The following is a 21,537-nucleotide window of genomic DNA, read 5'->3' on the forward strand; positions in this document are numbered from 1 at the left end:
ACTTTATACTTATCTAAATCTGATATTCTTTCATATGGAATTAATATTTTTGATAAAAAGTTGTTCTTTTGGTTCCTAGTTGAAGTTTGGAATGTTGGCCTCTGCCCTCCACAAGTTCTTCTCTCTCTCTCTCTACTGTTATAAATCTGAAGGCAGACTCTGGCTGTGTGAAACACCTTAGTTCCCTTTAATTGCATCTGCAAGTTTTACTTTCAAGCTGTATAAACAATCAGATTCGAGACCAATCTGAGAAGGCAAGAAACTGCTCTAGTTATCTAGATAAGAACCTGAATAAATTCTTAAACTTGTAACATTTTGGAAAGGGAGAAATTCCAATGTTTTGTATGTCTGTCATATCTAATACAACATAAAATATCAAGTCAGAACAGGAGACAGTAGTCCTGGTGCTAATTGAATCTTTGACAATTCTGACATGAAACAGACCTTATGGATGGGCTAGAGAATCGTAAAATAATGATACCTTTATGTACAAATGTGTAGCCTGATTGGTTGGCCACCAAAATTTTATGTTTCTTTGTTTAAACTCTATAAATATTGATTATTCATCCACCCATGGATTTTTGGTAAGATCCTAGACAATGAAACTTCATTGATAAAACTAACTCTGTTATTTCACCTTTAGCCTAAGAAAATTATGGGTAACAACCTGTACCCTCTGATTTATATATTCTTTTTAGCTACACTATTAGTGGTACACTTTTTAAGAATTATAAGTGTCATCTTCCCCTTTAGGGACATAAATAGTTCAACTCCATTGAATCCCTTATGTTTTCTTTTCCACTTTTCACATTTTTAGTCTTCTTTTGGGTCTTGATCAGTTTTTTGGTTCAGTTTTGGTCGTCTTCTTATGAAAGACTAAAATCTTTCTATTTCATTGAATGATCATTTTTCCCCTTGGAGTATTATGTTTAATTTCACCGGGTAGGTGATTCTTGATTTTAGTACTAGTTCCTTTGCCTTCTGGAATATTATGTTCTATGACCTCTCATCCTTTAAGGTTACAGCTGTTAAATCGCGTGTGATTCGGATTATGACTTCCCAATATTTGAATTACTTCCTTCTGGCCGCTTGAAGTACCTTTTTCTTTGACCTGGTATTTCTGAAATGCGTCTATAATGTTCTTTGCAGTTTTTAATTTATGATCTCTTTCCTGAGGTGGTTTGACTTTAATAAAGCAATTAATATATTGAAAACAATCAGTCAAAACAAAATGATTATATAAATGCAAGAAAGTTATTAAATACCCTGAGAAGTCTTCTATACTGAGGGGGTGGGGTGAGGGGCACCTGGCGCTGTTGGAGGCCCTAGGTGCTGGCAGCTTACCTGGTGCTGAGCTAGGGTCATAGTGGTGGTGTCTAGTGTGTGTGCTGAGATATTTCTCTGGGGCATGTGGTAGTTTCTGAGCTGTAGATTCTAGGTTCTCCCATTATCCTGAGGCACTTGTAGTGGATCTTGTCTGCTCTACCACCCTGGGGCTTTGCTGAGATGGACTTTGCTGCTGGCTTTCTGGAATGTTTCCTGTCCTGGACTGTGCTTCCCTTTTACCTGAGTAAGACAGTCCTTTATAAATGATCTTCCAAGTTTAGCCCAAGTTTCTTGGGCTAAAAGATTATTTCACCCTGTTTTTTTGCTAGTTCTGTTATTCCAGGATTTGATTTGGAGTGCAATTTTATGGTTGTTTGTAGGTAAATATGGGTCAGTTAAGGAGATTTGCTGCCATCTTGGGGTTCTTGGTCCCTTAAATTGAGGAGACAACTGAATGTTTTATCTCTTGCATATAATTCCTATTTTGGAGGGGTTTGAGAAGTCCTAAAGATTAGAGAAAGGATCTAGTCCTCCAATCTTCTGGGTTGGTGACCCAGAAGTCAAGGCTTTGCAGGGTATTGGATAACTTTTTTTGCATTTATGTAATAATTTGGTTTTGACTGATTTTGTTTTCAATATGTTAATAGCTTTAAAACACCACTGTAGCATCTGTGGTAAAGATTCCTCCTAACTGGAGTGAATTTTTTGTAAATTATATCACTATAGAAAACATTTTTAAAGCTCCAATTTAGAAAGACATTTTATTTTAGCTTTTGGCTAGACATATTTCTTTTTTGATATATTTCTTTTTCAACATATTTAAAGCAAAAACTAGCTAAATTCATGAGGGAAAAATGAGGTGAAAATTTGAGAGAAATGAATATTCTCTGACAAACTCTTGGATCAATTTCTCAGAATCTCTTTAATTTGAACCAGATATTTAAAAAAAACCTTTTCATGTGATAATAATCCATCTAACCTTATGGGAAATGTCTATGGTACAGGAAAAATTGGGTTAAACTTGTATCAGTAATCTGGCAGAACTCATAATTACTGGGTTAAAGATGAAAGAAATTAGTTCTCAGTTCATTACTGTAAAGCTACCTTTTCATATAAAGCCAATGGCTGTCTTTTTTTAATTTTTCCTGGGTAAACAGATAAGGTACAGTAAACTGAAATGGATTGCTTTCAAAATTAAATTATAAAAATGAATAGTACAATTTTATTCTAATTACTATGTGTATTACAATAGTTCAGAACATAGATTTACATTTGGAAGGGACCTCAAAGGCCAATTAACACTCTTTATCTGAGAGTGTTTATTGGACTTAAATTGTTACAAATATACATCAAAATAACAAATTCAGTCTTTTAAATATAATTTAATTTAGAAAAAATGAACTCTGCTTACATTATTCAGTGTTAGATTGATGGGAGAGTTAGTATTTTCACTTGACCAGCTCACCAGTTCAAATTAGTTTTTCATATTTTTATTTCAGCAAAATCATTTGGGCAGTGATCTAAATATTATGCCATAATATTAGCTGGAATTCATATTTAAAATGATAGTCATTGGTGAAAATAGTGAGAAATTTAATGCTGAGCTGATGCCTACCCTGGTGTATGATTTATTGTTGAGACACCTTAAACCACACCTGTTTACCACCTTAAACCACACCTTCTTTTCTGTTGAATTCTGTATCCTTTTGTTCCAGTTGAGTACCTCACTCTGTGTTGTTTGATTCCGTTGTAGTCATTCTCCCTCCAATGAGATGGTTACTATTCTAGCATAAAAGAAAGAAAGGAACAAAAATGTATCCCTCTTTTATGATTGCACTTCTTTACTGGCATTACTGTGATGTAGATAAATATTTCTTTTTATTTTTCCTTTTGCTGTGAACTACTGAAAAAGGGACTAGAAAAGACTAAAGATAAAAGGTCAGTTTGGTGTGCTAAGCTAGAAATGTAATTTTTGCAAAATATACTCATTATAAATGTGTATTCCTTTTCTAAATCTCTTGTTAAAATAATGTAACTTTTTGGAATATTGATATTTAGGATATTTGGTTAATATTTAAAATGTCATTACAATATATTTTTATTGTGGGCTGAAAATTGCCTAACAAAATGTATTATCAGCTTATATTGTATGTGTATTTTCAAGATTAAGATTTCTTAAGATATTCTTTTAAATTTTCTTTTAGAAGATTGGATACTTTCTAATTTCTTACATTTTCTTTCACTAGCAAAATTTGCAAGTTTTCACAAATCAATAATAATACATTTTAAAAAATGCTGGTTACAATAAAAAACTTCTATTTTTAAGCAGTGGTAACTATTCTGCCAAAAGGAAATGAGCTCCTTCTGCATCTCCAGAGATAATTATTTTTTCTTATTTTTAAATTAATTTTTTCAAATTAAATGTAGAGATTGTTTTCAACATTAATTTTTATAAAATTTTCTCTCCTCCCCCTCCCCAAGACAGCAAACAATCTGATAAAGAGATAAATTCTTAGACTTCTCAGTTATTTTTCTTAAAAGCTAGGGATGATGTTTTTTGAACCTCCTTCAGTCACTACTAAGGAAGAGGAGGGCAGTAAACTCCAACATTTGCAAAACCCTGGGTTCTTGAACAATTAATCTTGTTTTCTTTGTCAGCCCAAATAGAAAATCTCCAAAGTTCTTTCTAGTTTATTGAGATTCCATGATTCCTTCCTTCTTGCCTTCCTCATCTTCTTACCTATAAATGCTCTTTAAAACAATTTGCTATACCTTGACCCTAAGACTTTGATTTGATTAGCTGTGTGCTACACTTATGTCACTTATGTCAGCATACCATTTTGAGTATTATTTAGTTGTCATAACTTCCTAGAGTGGAATTGTAACAAAAAAAATGGTACTTGTTTTTAGGGACTTTTTTTTTTAAAAAACAAATCTAAGGGCAGCTAGGTGACACAGTGGATAATGCACTGGCTCTGGTGTCAGGAGGATCTGAGTTCAAATGTGACCTCAGACACTTAATACTTACTTAACTGTGTGACCTTGGGCAAGTTACTTAACCCCCTTACCTTGTAAAAACAAAACAAAACAAAGCAAAGCAAATCTAGCACTAATCTAGTGAGTTGATCTTTTTCTGTACTGAGAAATACTGCAAAATCTAAGAGAAGCTCATTTACCTGCTGTTAATGTTGTTATTAAGGAAAATATTTGTCTAGTCCCTGGCAGTATAGCAGACCCCCTCAACCCACCCCCCAAATAAAAACAACCCCTTCCCCCCAAAAAACTCCTAGTAATTTCTATGTCTGCAGCAAATAGCATGAAGTAAGTCCTCCCTTGGGGTGGAGCCTGGGGTTGAGGGAGTAGTAGGTCAGAATAGGGGATGACAATTAGTTCACATCAGCCTGCTTACCATCTGGTTTCCTATTATAATTGGTTATTCTTGATAACTCATGTTATTAAACTCTCTTGTTTCTATACTGCTGAAGGGATTACAAGTACCTTTAATTTTAAGATTCTTTATATTTGGTATCATAGAAACATCCACCTAACCCCCTATTTAGCACTGCATATTTCAGGAATGATAGTTCATTTCTGGATATCATATGCCTTAATGGTTTTAGTGGTGACCTTTGTTTTCGTATGATCCTATTGAATGAAATACTGAAAAGATGGAAGAAACTAGGTCAGAAGAGAATTAGATATACACAAAAGTGGATTGACTGGGTCCAGAGGGAGTGGGTTTTCTCTTCCCTGAAGATCTTTAAGTAAAGTCTGGATAACGATGTGTCAAGTATGTGCTGGTGGGGACACCTTCATGTATAGATTAGTTCTCCAGTTCTGTAATTTGAGTTTAAAATGTGGATGAGTGATCTGCCAACCAAAGGTATAAGACCGATAATAACTGCATTGTAAAAAGAAAATCAGATTTAAATCAGGGACAATTCCTGATGTGGCTCTTTATTCACCATGTTAAACTTGGGTAGGTTACTTAATTTCTGATGTCAGTTTTCTCATCTGGAGAGATTATGTGGAAGTTCATCCACCTCAAGTATTTTCACTCTCCAACATCTTCTCAGGAGGAGCAGAATGAAACTGCTGGATTGTCTGTCTTGTTCAGTTAAAGACTGGTTAACCTTGGTTGTGTTGTTACAAATTTTTTCCCCTATTATTTTCTTTTTTTTTTTTTTTTTTTTTTTAGGTTTTGCAAGGCAATGGGGTTAAGTGGCTTGCCCAAGGCCACACAGCTAGGTAATTATTAAGTGTCTGAGGCTGGATTTGAACTCAGGGACTCCTGACTCCAAGGCCGGTGCTCTATCCACTACGCCACCTAGCCGCCCCTCCCTTATTATTCTTTAATGACTGTTATTGTGTTTGTCACATGTTTGTCTTGTCTCTTTCACTCCCTTGAGGACAATGACTGTGTCATACTTTGTTAAGAACAATAACAATTATTTTTATTCTCACACTGCCTTTAGTGAATGATTGTACAAAAAACTCTGTCAAGTGTGCACTATGTAAGTGCCAAAAGTCCAAATATAAAAGGAAGACAGACACTACCCTCAAGTGCCTTATATTGTAATGTGGGTATGGTGACCATGGAAGAAAATTTTGGTCTGGAAAGTTAGAAAGATGGTGAATGAAACAACCAAATAGTCTATTAACATCCCCTTTCCAGAAGTAATTATGGTGATGATTTGATTGTAATTCTCAGAGTAGGATTTGGAAACTGGAGCAGATGAAGAGGGTACCTAGTTAGAGTGTTTTGCTTTAGACTAATCACTCCCTGAATAACTATCCTTTTTTCATTCATGTTCTCCCCTTTGCTTTCTGTTTTTCCTGTTGAGTGAAATGTATTGCTGTAGTCAGCTGTGTGTGTATGTTTGTGTGTGTTAATCCTTCCAGTTTGTGTGAAAGCAACTGTCAATCTCTTCCCCTTGTTTCTGTGAACTTCTCCTTGTACACTTCAGTTATGTGAAATAATTTTCCTTCAACTCCATAATTTATTCCTCTTCCCCACCTTTTACTTTCCATTTTGTGGTTTCTTTCAGGAGGAGAACAGTGAATTCTTTGTATTTTTACTTTGCTCTCCAGTTCTAAGAGAGCTAGGCATTTTTCTTTTAAGATTTCTTGAAATATGATGTCTAAGCTTTTTATTGGAAGAGGTTCATAGCTTTCAGGTAGTCCAATGATTTTTAATTTTTAATTTTTTCTCCTTGCTCTGTTTTATGTTTTTGTTTTGTTATTGTTTCTGTTATTTTCTATAAAATACCTTATTTTCTTCTACTTTTCAGTCTTTCGGTTTTGTTTCAATATTTCTTCTTGTCTCATGGAGTCGTTAGTCGTTAGCTTCTATTTGGTCTATTCTGATTTTCAGAGTGCTCATTGCATAGGCCATACATCTTAAGTGTTAATTCCCTTTGCAATTCTTTCTTCCATAACACTAACCCCTCTAATGTAATAGCTCTCCTTTCATTCCTCTTTTATGTGAGATAATTTTCTGTGTTCTTCCTTTATCTTTTCCTTTCACTTACTGGATCTCTCTTTTTTCCTCCTAAATTAAAAAAAAAGTCACCTGATGCAAATCTTCTCACAGCTGTGCCTTCTATCTGTTGTTACTCCTTTATAAAATACTTAGGGAGTTACAATGATCATTTTCTCATACAGAAATGTCAGCATTTTAACTTTACTGAATCCCTTAAAATTTTTGTTTCATGGGGTGGCTAGGTGGCGCAGTGGATAGAGCACCAGCCCTGGAGTCAGGAGTCCCTGAGTTCAAATCCAGCCTCAGACACTTAATAATTACCTAGCTGTGTGGCCTTGGGCAAGCCACTTAACCCCATTGCCTTGCAAAAACTAAAAAAAAATTTCTCTTTCATATTTAACTTTTTATGCTTCTCTTGAGCCTAATATTTGAAAGTCAAATTTTCTATTCAACTTGAGTCTTTTCATCAGGATTATATTTGGTTTTGCTGGATAGGATATTCTTTGTTGAAATTCTAGATTCCTTGTCTCCTGGAATATCATATTCCAAGCTTTCCTCTCTGTTAATCTGGAAGCTGTTAAATCTTCTAAGGTCTTGTCTGTAGTTCCACAATATAATAACTGTTTTCTTTCTGGCTAATTACAACTTCTTCTTGACCTGGGAACTCTGAAATTTGGCTACAATGTTTCTGACATTTTCATTTTGAGATTTCTTTCAGAAAGTGGATGATGTTTTTCAATTTCTATTTTACCCTCTGGTTTTATACTATTGGGGCAGTTTTTTCCTTGATCATGATTTCTAGGTTTTGGTGTTTTGTTTTTTTTTATCATGATTTTCAAGTAGTTTAGTAATTCTTAAATTATCTCTCTTGATCTGTTTTCCAAATTAGTTGTTTTTCCAGTGAGATATATCACATTTTCTTCTATTCTTCATTTTTTAAATTTTGTCTTGTTGACAATTCTAATTTTTAGGAATTATTTTCCTCAGTAAGCTTTTGTACTCCTTTTCTATTTAGCCAATTCTGTTTTTCAAGGTGTTCTTTCCTGTTTTCTGCCTGTTTTACCAAGCTATTGATTCTCCTTTCATAATTTTCTTGTATCACTCTCATATCTTTTCCCAATTTTTTCTCTACCTATCTAATTTGATTTTCAAAATCCTTTTTGAGCTTTTCCTGAAATTATTGTTGGATTTGTATCCAGCTTATATGTTTCTTTGAAGTTTTGTTTATAGCTACTTATGACATAGTTTTTTGGGTTTGGGTCTTGATCTTTCCTGTCACCTTTAGTAATTGTTATGACCAGCTTCTTTGTGGTTGTTTTATTTTTTAAACCTTTTTCTTGATTTTTAATTTTATGTTGAAGCTGTGCTCTATTCTCAAGGCAATGTCCCAACTTCAGGTCTTTTTTTGCTTCTGTTTTCAGGGCTAGCTCTGGGAGTCTGTAGGGTTTTGGTGCTTCCAACGTGGTATGATTTAAGGAGAGATGTGTTGTCTACTCTTCTGGGTTGTGCTCTGGTCTTTACCCAGAAAAGGACTTTGTTCCTGTAGACACCAGTGCTGGCACTTCTCCTGGTCCTGGGACTATGACTATTTCCCTTGCTCATCTGCAGCCACAAGTGCTTGTGCTACCTCTTGTCTTGAAATAAAGACCAGGGTCCTTACTCTGCCATGAGCAACCCACAAGCACTCCCCTCTGCCCTGGAATCACAACCTGGGCCTCTGCTCCCATTAACTGCAAGTGCAATTCTCCTTTTGACCCTGGGACCAAGTAGGCAATGCAACAGGATCCTAAACCCTAGCTCCAGGAAATCTCCTTCAGATCAGTAGTTCCAACCCCCTCACTGTCTTTGGGCTGAGAGCTTCCATAGATTCTGCTGATGCCAGTGCAGCAGCCCCCAAGGCAGAGCCTGCACTTCCTGGGTCTACCAACACCCTGCTGAGACAGATCATTCCTGCCTACCTCTTATATTGTCTTGGGATTCAAAACTTTTTCACTTGACTTTTTGTTGGTTTTGCCATTTCAGAATTTGATTTGGGGTGTTACTATAGAGTTGTTTAGAGGAAAATTTGGGAGGGTTTGACTGAATGCTTCTCAACTCTGCCTCTCTGCACTCTCCATTTTTAATGTGTTCACCCTAACAATAAGTTTTTAAACAATTCTAGGCTTAGAAAATTGTACAGACATTTCCCCAGATTTAGAATATGAAATCATTGTATTGTACTAGGTCATTAATAAATTCACTATAATGCAATTCTTTATTCATAGAAGACAGCATCATGATCAAATGGAATAATAGATGAAAAAATATTTTGTCAACTCTAAAAGCACTAAACTAGTGTGACAATTTTTTATTAGCATCCATTCTTCTCTAACCACAGGTGTTTTTGTTTGTATAGCTTAAGGCTTATGTGATTCCTCAATCTACCCCAGAGCCTGATTTCTTCTTTGAAGTAAACCTCTAGGCTTCTTACAGAGCATTACATCATTTATAGTTTTAACAATGAGCATGTCTTATCTTTTGCTTCCTCCCTATTATTTTGAACTTCCTGTGATGAGTAATGTTCAAAGTACAATTACTTAGAAATATTAGGTCCCAATTAGTGAGCTTATGACTCATATGACAATAATGAGCTTAAAAAAACAAAATTGAAATGTAGTTTACAGTGAAAAAGATTTTTTGTAATTTGAAACAGGAAGTTATATTAAATAATATGATTCATATAGACTAAGAATGACTGCTTATGGCAATGATCTTTTTATTCATCTATCTGGCAGCTTTAAAGTTAATTTATTATATAAATGAAGACAATCTATTTTTAGAAAATTTTCATAAGGATCCCCAAGTGAAATAACTAATTACTAGCAAGATTTTCTTGGCACTGTTTAATATTCAGTCAATCTTAGGAGATGCTTTTTAAGATGAAAATGAAGATAGGCAAGTAGCAGAAATATGAAGGAGGCTTATACTTGATTTGTCTATTTTTATATAAAATATATGAAGGTCTGTTTCTAAATTCAAATAGTTTAACATTGCATAGAGAAATAATAAGCATAATGTGTTTACTGTCAGCCTAATGTTTTTTGTTGTTGTTGTTTTTAGGTTTTTAAAGCAAGGCAAATGGGGTTAAGTGGCTTGCCCAAGGCTACACAGCTAGGTAATTATTAAGTGTCTGAGACCAGATTCGAATCCAGGTACTCCTGACTCCAGGGCCGGTGCTTTATCCACTGCACCACCTAGCCGCCCCCAATAGTACCTATTCTTGAGAGTTGGTGTGAGGTTTAAATAATGTAAGTAAAGAGTTGGGCTCCAGAGCCCATTATTGCTAAAGTGCTGCCTCCATAGCATCTTTCCCAGTAACCCCCTTTTCTCTGCACATAGAGCCATTCTCATTATGATCCTTATAAGCTGTCACATGGTCACACACTCCAGGATCCTTCTTCCTTCTTTCCCTTCTCCTCTATCACAAACTTAAACTAGAATTGGCATTTGAAACAGTCTATGGGATAGCTGCCACCTACCTTTCCAGCTTTATATCCTATTACTCACATCACAGATTTTATATTCCTGTCAAATGCTCAAGCAATTGTTCTTTGACTTCATCTTTTGTCTCCATGCATTCATCCATAATTGTGTCCTGTGCCTCGGATGTTCAATACTCTTTTCCACCTCTTGTGATTGCTTTCTTCCTTTAAGACTTGGGTCAGGGGCTACCTGTCCTTACATCAGTCCTTACATCAATTTTATTATTAAGCTGTTTTTACTGCCCCTCCAAGTCGTTAGTGCCCTTTCCCTCTTTAATTTTCCCTATACTATGATTACCTGCTTACTTATTTTTGCTGTACCATTCTTATTTACATATTCCTCACAGGAGAATGTAGATTCCTTGAGGGAAGGTACTGTTTTGTTTTTTGACTGTCAACCACACCATCTCTAGCATAGTATAACATAGAGAGTAGGCACCTAAAAATAAATGTTAATTGAATTAATGTTTCCTGTTAAATTTATTTGAAAAGATGTTTTAGAGAATTTTCAAGGGTATTTCTTAGCTTAAAAACAATGGAAATTTGGCAAACCAAAAATACAGCAACTATAAGGATGATTGTGTCTAACTCAACCTGTATTGCTTCTTTCACTAAGCAGATTGTAGTGAGCCCTCTTTGAAGGACATTCTAAAGGCAACATTTTTTAGAGCTGGAAGCACCTGTAGAGGGTCACCCTAGCTAGACTCTTTTATAATTCAGGAACCCCCCCCCCCACCCCTCACATCATTACTTTCAAGCAGCAGTGAAGAAATTCTGTGAAATAATGGCTAATGCCTTCTTGAGAGACATACTGAATGAATAAGACTATTTTTGTGGGGAAAACCTAATGAAAGAAAAGATGTGGACTATATATTTTTAAAATGTTACTACTTCCATGAGCATTCCTGATTCAGAGGAGATTAATATTTTATTCACAACTCCACATCTCAGTAGAAAATTTGTAGACATAATATACATGTAGATGTACATGTGTGTCTGGGTATAGCTATAGAAGGTAGTCAACATTCTGGTAATGATACTTTCTTAACTTCAAATAATATAATCAATATCATATGCAAAGCTTTCCTAGCTGAGTCATGACCTTTCAGAGCTTCCATTCTTCTGGCATAATCTTTGAAAAACTAGGATCTCTTCTACACCATAATGTGGGTTTTAGAGTAGGATTTAAAGAATAGGATTTTATTTAAAGAACCACATAGTACATGAAAACCAATGACCAACTCAAGTGACTGGTAGAGTAATACAGATAGTTTTATGACACCGAAAGAGGTAAATAGGGTATATTACTTGATGAAGGAAAAGGTAAAATATACTGGATTTCTGAACATCACAACATCCCCTAGATAGAACACTTCAGTCCTTACATCAATTTTATTTATTTATTTTTTTACTTTTAGAAAGATTATATTTATTTTGAATTTTATGATTTTTCCCCCTAATCTTGCTTCCCTCCCCCCCCCCACCCCCCACAGAAGGCAGTCTGTTAAGTTTTTACATTGTTTCAATGGTATACATTGATCTAAGTTGAATGTGATGAGAAAGAAATCATATACTTAAGGAAGAAAAATAAAGTATAAGAGATAGCAAAATTATATAATTAGATAACATTTTTGTTGGGTTTTTTAAATTAAAGCCAATAGTCTTTGGTCTTTGTTCAAAGTCCATAATTCTTTTTCTGGATACAGATGGTATTCTCCATCACAGAAATCCCCAAATTGTGCCTGATTGTTGAACTGATGGAATGAGCAAGTCCATTGTTGCTGTTAGGGTGTATAATGTTCTTCTGGTTCTGCTCATCTCACTCAGCATTAATTCATGCAAATCCTTCCAGGCTTCCCTTGAATTCCCATCCTTCCTGGCTTCTAATAGAACAATAGTGTTCCTTCACATACATATACCAGTTTGTTCAGCCATTCTCCATTTGAAGGACATTCACTTAATTTCCAATTCTTTGCCACTACAAACAGGGCTGCTGTGAATATTTTTTTACATCAACTTTAAATCAAGCATTAAGTGTCTCCTCTTCCACCAGGTACTGGATAAGGCAATGGGTATGCAGAGAAAGGCAAAAAGTAAAACAGGAGTTGACCAGTGTGATGGGGAATCCCCATACACACTACCATGTACAAAGGTGGGAGATGATCAGATGAACAGTGTTAGGAAGGCACTGACATCAATGCTTGTAGAACTGATTTCTTTTGGTGGGTGGGATGTTAGCTAGGACTTCCAGGAATTGAGTAATCCCTGAGTCAGATGAAGAGGGGTAGAATTCCAAGCATTACGGAACCAACAGTGAGCATGCCTAGAGTTGAATTTTTTCCTCCAAGGAAAAGCAAGGAGATAAATCAGTGTTGTTTTTGTTGTTTAACCTTTTCAGTTTTTTCTGGCAAAGATATTCATGATTTAGCATTTCCATTCCCAACTCATTTTAAAGATGAGGAAACTGAAGCAAACTGGATTGATTTGTGCAGGGTGGCATAGCTTGGAAGTGTCTGAGACTAGATTTAAGTCCTTCTGACAATGGTGCCACCTGGAAGCCCCCCCCACCAATAAGCAGGACAGGCAGCAGATGCTTTTGTGGAAGTTGAATAGGTTTCATAAAGAAAGTGGCATGATGGGGCAACCAGGTGGTTCAGTGGATAGAGCACTAGCCTTAGAGTCAGGAGTCCCTGAGTTCAAATCTGGCCTCAGACACTTAATAATTACCTAGCTGTGTGGCCTTGGGCAAGCCACTTAACCCCCATTTGCCTTGCAAAAACCTAAAGAAAAGTGGCACATTGGTTAGGCTTTCAGGAAAGGAGTGTAGATAGGCAACTAAGAGGGGGCTTGGGATGATGCTGAAGGACCACAAAATGTAGCTGATCTAGGCCAGGGCTCCTCACTTTTCAACCTCTTCCTTGGACTTCCTACATTCTTCCCCTCTCTTCCCCACTTGATCTTTCTCATCCCTTTCCTAAAGCTTTGATTGTGTCCATGAAGCACTCCTACTCCAGAAGCTTCATTGGCCCCCTATTGCATCTAGAACAGATTATACATTTCTCACAATTTGCCCTCACTCAGCTTTTCAGACTGATTACATATTGTCCCCCTTCATGTCCCCTGAGCTGTGGGCAGATCATATGTTATATTCCATCTCCTACCTCTATATCTCTGCTCAGGATCTCCCAGTCTATGAATCCTCTTCTTCCTCACCTCTGCCTTTTGGATCTGTAGCTTCCATCAAGTCTCAGTTCAAGCTCTGTGTGCTTCAAAGAGGCCTTTTTTCCCCCCAAATGATATTTTATTTTATTTTTCCAATTACATGTTATGAAAGTTTTTCAACATTCATCCACATGCATATACATATTTTTAAGTTACATAATTTCCTTCCATCCTCCCTTACTATCACCCTCCCCTCAGTGGTGAGCAGTCAGGTGAATATTGTACATATACATTTGTGTTAAACATGTTTACGGATTAGTCATTTTTGGTATGAGGAATAAAGATTAAGAGAAAAGAAAGAAAACCATGAGAGAGAGGAAAAAATACATGAGGAAAATAAAAAAATGGATATAGTGTTTATTCAGATTCTGATGGTTTTTTTTGTTTTGTTTTTCTTTCTCTGGATGGGGATATCATTGTCCATAGCCAATCTAATACTGAGTCTCTGAACTGCTGAGAGGAAATGTATCCATCAAGGTTGATCAACTCATAATGTTATTGTTAATGTGTACAGTGTTTCTCTCTCTCTCTCTCTCTCTCTCTCTCTCTCTCTCTCTCTCTCTCATATTAAATTTTTATTCTTTATTTTAAAATTTTTTTATATTTACATTTGTATTACACATTACTAAAATAGTCTTGTAAGAGTAAACATAATCCCCCCTACTCCCACAAAAATAAAAAACTTCACAAAAAACAAAGTGAAGGAAAGAGAAAAAAATTGTACTTTAGTCTGTTCGGATACCATCAGCTCTGTCTCTGGGTTGGATTGTATTCTTTATCATGTGTTCATCAGAGAAGTTGCTTCCATATTTTTTTTCCACATTTTCTATTGCTGATTGTATTTCCCTCCAACCATTCCTCCCCACTTCCCTTTATTCTATTTTCTCTCTCTATCTCTCTTCACTTTGTCCCTCCTCAAAAGTGTGCTGTGGGGCAGCCAAGTAGCACAAAAGACAAAGCACCAGCCCTGGGGCCAGGAGGCCCTGAGCCCAAATCCCACCCCAACAACCACCCAGTTGTGTGATCCCGGGCAGGCTACCCACCCAGTCCTGTCACCTTGCAAAAAACAAAAATAGTGTGTTTCATCTGACTACCTGCTCCCATGATATACCCTCTCATCTATCACCTACATTCCCCCTCCCCTCCCCCTGCCTCCTTTCTCCCATCCCTTTCTTCTCCTTTTCCCTCTAGGGTAAAAGATCTCTATACCTTATTAAGTGTATATGTTGTTTCTTCTCTAAGCTATTTCCAGTGAGAATGAAAAGATTCCCCCTCACCTTCCCCAACCTCCCACTCTATTGCAAAAGCTTTTTCTTGTCTCCTTTATGTGAAATAACATGCCCATTCTACCTCTCCTTTCCCTTTCTCCAAGTACATTCCTTTTTCATCCATTGACTCCATCTTTATAATATATTATTCCTTCCTATTCAACTCCCTCCTGTGCCTTGTCTATAGATGCTCCTTCTAACTGCCCTAATGAATGAGAAGGTTCATATGAGTTATCAGTAGCATCTTCCCATGCAGGAATACAAGCAGTTTAACATCATTAAAACCCCTCATAACTTGCCCTTCCCATCCTCCCTCTCTATGCTTCACCTGAGTTCTGTCCTTGATGATCAGACTTTTTGTTCCACTCTGGTCATTTCAGCAGGAAAGTTTGAAATTCTCCTATTTCATTGAATGTCCATCTTTTACCCTGAAAGAAGATGTTAAGTTTTGTGGGTAATTGATTCTTGGCTGTAAACCAAGCTCTTTTGCCTTCTGGAATATCACATTCCAAGCCCTACAAGCCCTTAATGTAGATATTGCCAAATCCTTTGTAATCCTGTTTTTTTTTTTTTTTGGCAAGGCAAATGGGGTTAAGTGGCTTGCCCAAAGCCACACAGCTAGGTAATTATTAAGTGTCTGAGACTGGATTTGAACCCAGGTACTCCTGACTCCAGGGCCGGTGCTTTATCCACTGCGCCACCTAGCCACCCCAATCCTGACTGTTTCTTTCTGGCTACTTGTAATATTTTCTCTTTCATTTGGGAGGTCTGGTATTTGGCTATAATATTCCTGACGATTATTTTTTGGAATCTCAGGACATTGGCGAATTCCCTCAATTTTCTATTTTACCTTCTGCTTCTAGGATATCAGGCAAATTTTCCTGTAGAAATTCTTTTAAAATGAAGTCAAGATTCTTTTCCTGGCCATGACTTTCAGGTAGCCCAATAATTTTTAAATTGTTTCTTCTGGATCTGTTCTCCAGGTCAGTTTTTTCCAATAAGATATTTCATGTTTTCTTCTATTTTTTCATTCTTTTTGTTTTGTTTTATTGATTCTTGATTCCTCACAAAATCATCAGCTTCCTTTAGCTCCATTCTTTCTACATTTGAAGGGGTTGTTTTCTTCAGAGGATTTTCTTATCTCTTTTTCCATCTGGCCATTTATGCTTTTTAAGGTATTCTTCTCCTCATTAACTTTTTGGATTGCTTTTTCCATTTGATCTAAACTGATTTTTAATATGTTGTATTCTTTGGCATTTTTTGGTATCTCCTTGACCAAGCTACTGACTTGGTTTTCATGACTTTCCTCCATCACTCTCACTTTTCTTCCCAATTTTTCCTCTCCCTCCCTTTCTTGATTTTCAGAATCTTCTTTGAGCTCTTCCATAGCTTGAGGCCAACTCCTATTTTTCTTGGAGGTTTTAGATACAGAAGCTTGGACTTTGTCATCTTCTGAGTGTGTGTTTTGATTCTCCATGGGACCAAAGTAATTATGTATGGTCAGTTCTTTTTTTTTTTCTATTTCCTCATGAACTGGCTTTGAGATGCTTCCCAAACTTTTGAATGTTATTGGGACACCCCCACAAGGACCTCAGTCTCTTCAGTTTCTTATGAGAGGCTCTGACTGCTCTCCTGTTCTGTGATCTGATCTGTGGATGATAACAAGCACTCCCCTTGGTCCTGGAGCTGTGAGGAGAGCGCCCAAGGCTGCCACCAGGATCTGAATGTGGACAAAGCACCAGAGTCCTGTCACAGGGACAGAGGAGAGACCTTGACAGTGTTCCTCTCCCACCCCTCCCTTCCATGAATTGAGCGCTTTGGAAGCAGCTGTCAGACAGCTCCCTGCTGGGTGGCTCCAAGGGCCTGCTTCCATTCCAAGGTCTGGAGCTGCACCGAGGGCCACTCTGGCCATAGTCATTCTGGCAGAGTTTTCCCCATTGATCTTCCAAATTGTGCTTAGTGATCCTTGTGATGGGAGGTCTGGATACCACTTCTGCTGCTACAAGCTGGCAACCCCAGGAACCCAGGCACCCCATGGGCAGCAATGTTCTCTTGGTTCTGCTCCTTTCACTCAACATCAGATCCTGAAATTAATTCCATGCTTCTCCAAAGTCCAACTATTCATGGTCTCTTATAGAACAATAGTACTCCATAACATTCATATATCATAACTTGTTTAACCATTCCCCAATTGATTGGCATCCCCTCAATTTCCGATTCTTTGCCACTACAAAAAGAGTTGCTATAAATATTTTGTAACATGGGGAACTTTTCTCATTTTTTATGATTTCTTCTAACCATAGACCTAGTAATGGAACTGTTTTGTCAAAGGGTATGAACAGTTTTATTACTCTTTGGGCATAGCTCAATATTGCTCTGCAGAATGGTTGGATCAGTTCACAACTCCACCACCAATGCATTAATGTTCCAATCCTCCCACGACCTCTCCAACTTTGATCATCTTCCCTTTTTGTCATCATAGCCAATCTAATAGGTATGAGTTGATACCTCATGGTTATTTTAATTTTCATTTCTCTAATCAGTAATGATTTGTAACATTTTTTCATATGATTTTATATATAGTTTTAATTTCTTCATTTGGAAACTGTTCATATCCTTTGACCATTTGGGGAGTGACTTATAAATTTGATGCAGTTCTTTAAAGTGAGACCTTTATCAGAACCCTCACTGTGAAAATTGTTTCCAAGATTTCTGTTTCCTTCTAATCTTGGCAGCATTGGTTTTATTTGTGCAAATTTTTTTAATTTAATATAGTCAAAACCATCCATTTTGTAAGTAATAATGTACTCTATTTCTTGCTTATTAATAAATTTCTCCCCTTTCCATAGATCTGATAGAGTATTTCTTGATCTATTAATTTCTCTATGGTGTCACACTTTATGTCTAAATCCTGTACCCCTTTTGACCATATTTTCATATAGGGTGTGAGATGTGAGTCCATGCCTAGTTTTTGCCATATTATTTTCCAGTTTTTCCCCCACAATTTTTGTCAAATAGTGAGTTCTTATCCTTGAAGCTAATATCTTTGGGTTTGTCAAACAGTAGATTACTGTAGTCATTTACTACTATTTCTTTTGAACCTATCTTAATCCATTGATGCATTACTCTATTTCTTGACTAGTACCAGTCAGTTTTGATGACTGCTGCTTTATAGTATAGTTTTAGATCTGGTAGAGCTAGGCCACCTTCCTTTACATTTTTTTCATCAGTTTCCTTGATAGTCTTGACCATTTGTTGTTGCTCCAGATGAATTTTGTTACTATTTTTCCCTAGCTTGGTAAAATAGTTATTTGGTAGTTTGATTGGTATGAAATTGAATAAGTAATTTAATTTGGGTAGAATTGTCATTTTTATTATATTACCTCGACCTAACTATGAGCAATTGATATTTTTCCAATTGTTTGGATCTGATTTTATTTGTGTGAGAAGTGCTTTGTAATTGTGTTCATACAGTTTCTGCATTTGTCTTGGGAGGTAGATTCCTGAGTATTTAATGTTGCCTTTCTTAACTCCCTCAATGTTAGTACTCTGTTCCCCTAAACATTGAATATTTATTTTTAGTTTTTTCTATATTTATATCTCTGAGAACATGTCAAATCTCTCTGATGTAAGCTTTTCCAGGGCAAGACTTTCTTATTTTGTTTTAACTTGTATCACTAGCACCTAGTCCATAGTAGATATTGCTCCTTTGCTAATTGGATGAAGTGTCCCTCATTTATGGTAGAAAGGAACAGGGGAGTATTGAGCTAAGAGCAAACTTTTGGTAGGAAAATAAGAAGTATCCTGTGATTCAGTCCTTTAGCCTTGCTGATAATTTGACATAATTGGGAATGGCAATTCCCTTAAATGGCTAGAGAGATAATTGAATGGAGTATGTACATCATGAATTTACTTGATATTAAGAAAAATTCTTGGTCTTAAGTCTTTTCCTTTATCCACAGAGTTTTGCCTTCTCTCCTTGTGCCCTGAGGCTGAAATAAACTGGTATCAGGAGTCATATGCAAAGGAAGACACAGATGAGTTCAGACAGAGCTTGACATTATACTTCTGAGTCATCATTTTTAAGATGGAGAGATCACCCTCAATTTTTAGGTGAATGTCCTTGGCATTTTCTTTGGATTTTTCTTGGGGAAGTCATATGCAAGTTTTTCATCAATTGGCATGCCTTTTGACTATCCTTTGATGGGGTTGGAGTTTGAAATTTTCTCCAAACATATTTTACCATCTTAAGTTAGTGAGACAGTCTTCTTTCTCTGCTTTCCTTCTTCTGAATGAATTAGAGGGGGAGCAGCTAGGTGGTGCAGTGGATAGAGCACCGGCCCTGGAGTCAGGAGGACCTGAGTTCAAATCCGGCCTCAGACATTTAATAATTACCTAGCTATGTGGTCTTGGGCAAGCCACTTAACCCCATTGCCTTGCAAAAACTTAAAAAAAACTGAATGAATTAGAAAAGGCTTCCCTAGAAGGTAAAACATTTTGCTTATATCTTAGCATTTTGCCAATGACCAAAAATATTTTATAGAGCTCTTTCCTTTTTAAAGGGTCTTTTTCTTTTAAAATCCTGAAATAAACAGTTCTACACTCAACAAACATATAGTTATTTTATGCTTTTCACCAGAACCATACTGAAACCTGATATGTTGTCTGCCCTAACCATTTTTCCTTTTTTTCCCCTGTTGCCTTTATGAACCAGCTTCTTGGTGTTTTCAATTATACCTTATGGTGTCATGATTAAGAGTTAGTTCCAACCTCTAACAATTTTCTAATTCTATTACTGGCCAATATGACTTGAAAAAGTCTCTTAAGTATCAGAAAAGCCGTTACAGATCACTACAAACTGTAAAAGCATAAATTGTAGTTTTACAAAGGAAGGAGTTTCTCATTATGAATAATAAGTACACAAGGATGTCTGATTTTTTATGATATCTAACTGTTATGTAACTGAATTCAAGGATCTTTGGTTTCTGGGGTCTCTTCTTATTAAAATAATACCTCAATTTTAAAAATTCTAATATTATTTCCCTGAGATATATTTTCACAAAAACAAATTTAGAACATTAGAACTCAACTTTTTGAAAAAAAGGCTAAATTTGTTTTCTTGGCAGTATTCAAAGTGTCAAGATGGTCCTTGCCAAAGTCTCAGAATCTCAGAATTAGACAGTTAAAAAGGAGCTCAAAAGCTAGCTAATTCAAGCCATTCCCAAGGGGATTCCCCATTTTACCATGCACAATAATTGATCATCCAGCCTCCAATGAAGGCTAGCCCATGGCCTCTAGAATCAGCCCATGGCCTCTAGAATTAGCCCATTCATCACTGAATGATTTGTTAACAAGTTTTTCAAGCCTTCAAACCTTAATTTACCTCCTTTAAAACTTAAATCCATTGTTTCTTGTTCTGTCCCCTTGGACCAAACAGAGTGTCTAATTCTTCTTTCACATCACAACTGGTTTTAGGTACTCAAAATAACTATCATTCTCTACCTGAGACTTCTCTTTTGCAAATTAAATGTACCCAATTCTTTCAGTAATCCTCATATGACTTGTGCTCAAGGACTTTCATTATTATTCTTGCTGTCTTTTGAATGCCCTTCAGTTTATCAAAATCCTTGTTGAACTCCGGCATCCAGAACTGAACACAATATTACAGATGTAGTCTGACTGAAACAGACTACAATGAGACTTTTACCTTCTTATCCTCAGGAAGTTATGCCCCTTTTAGTGGGACTTTCAGATTAGCTTTTTGGGTCACTATATCACACTTCTGACTCATACTGAGTTTGATAAAGAGGTGCCTTAATACACTTAAATTCTGTGGCTCTGTGATAACCAATACTTTCTTAAAAGACAGAAGGGAAATCCTCATCTTATTTTAGAGCAACTCAAAGAACTTGTTTTAGCCCAATATGTTGTTGACATATTAAACACAAAAGTACTAATTTCCCCAGAATCATATGTTTTTTCATTAGAAAAGGTAACATGATGCTCCTGGTCTTATTTCTGATTGTTGATCATAGACTCACAGTATTAGAAAGAACCCAAAAGTCATTGAATACTTTGTTGTTCTTGTTCAGCTAGTTCTGACTCTTTATGACCCTATTGCCCAAAGTCACACAGCTAAGTATTAAGTGCCTGAGGTTAGATTTGAACTCAGGTCCTCCTGACTCCAGGGTCAATGCTCTATCTACTGTGCCTCCCCCCCACACACACACATTTAAAGTTTTTTTGGTGCAAATTTAGTGGGGTGGTTTGCCATTTCCTTCTCTAGTTCATTTTACAGATAAAGAAACTAAGGCAAATGGGGTTGTGACTTGCTCAGGATCACATAGTAAGTGCCTGAGGCTAGATTTAAACTCATTCTTTCTGATTCTAGGCCCAGAGATCTATCTATTTGAACTACCAGAGCGAGCCCTAACTCCCTACCATGCTTTTACTTTGCAGGGGGAATTTTAGTACCTCACAGGGTAGTCCATTATTCTTTGGGTAGTTCTAAATCTTTTAATTTATTTATTTATTTTTAGTTTTTTTTGCAAGGCAAATGGGGTTAAGTAGCTTGCCCAAGGCCACACAGCTAGGTAATTATTGTCTGAGACCGGTTTTGAACCCAGGTACACCTGACTCCAAGGCCAGTGCTTTATCCACTATGCCACCTAGCCGCCCCTGGTAGCTAGGTGGCACAATGGATAGAGTCAGGAAGACG

At 36.5% G+C, this 21,537-nt stretch overlaps 1 protein-coding gene across 7 annotated transcripts in view; it reads left to right on the forward strand.

Moving 5' to 3' along the window:
* The window catches only part of PTPDC1 (protein tyrosine phosphatase domain containing 1), a 91,208-nt gene that overhangs the window by 24,249 nt on the left and 45,422 nt on the right, over positions 1 to 21,537 (forward strand). For 3 of the 7 annotated variants that reach the window (XM_074198354.1, XM_074198355.1, XM_074198357.1), the window contains one exon: positions 18,782 to 18,932. The exons of the other annotated variants lie outside the window; for them this stretch is intronic. The gene's annotated coding sequence lies outside the window, so the exon portion shown is untranslated. The remainder of the gene's footprint in view (positions 1 to 18,781; positions 18,933 to 21,537) is intronic. 7 annotated transcript variants of the gene reach the window in all.

Source organism: Macrotis lagotis, chromosome 8, assembly GCF_037893015.1.
Source record: "Macrotis lagotis isolate mMagLag1 chromosome 8, bilby.v1.9.chrom.fasta, whole genome shotgun sequence".
Taxonomy (NCBI): Eukaryota; Metazoa; Chordata; class Mammalia; order Peramelemorphia; family Peramelidae; genus Macrotis; species Macrotis lagotis.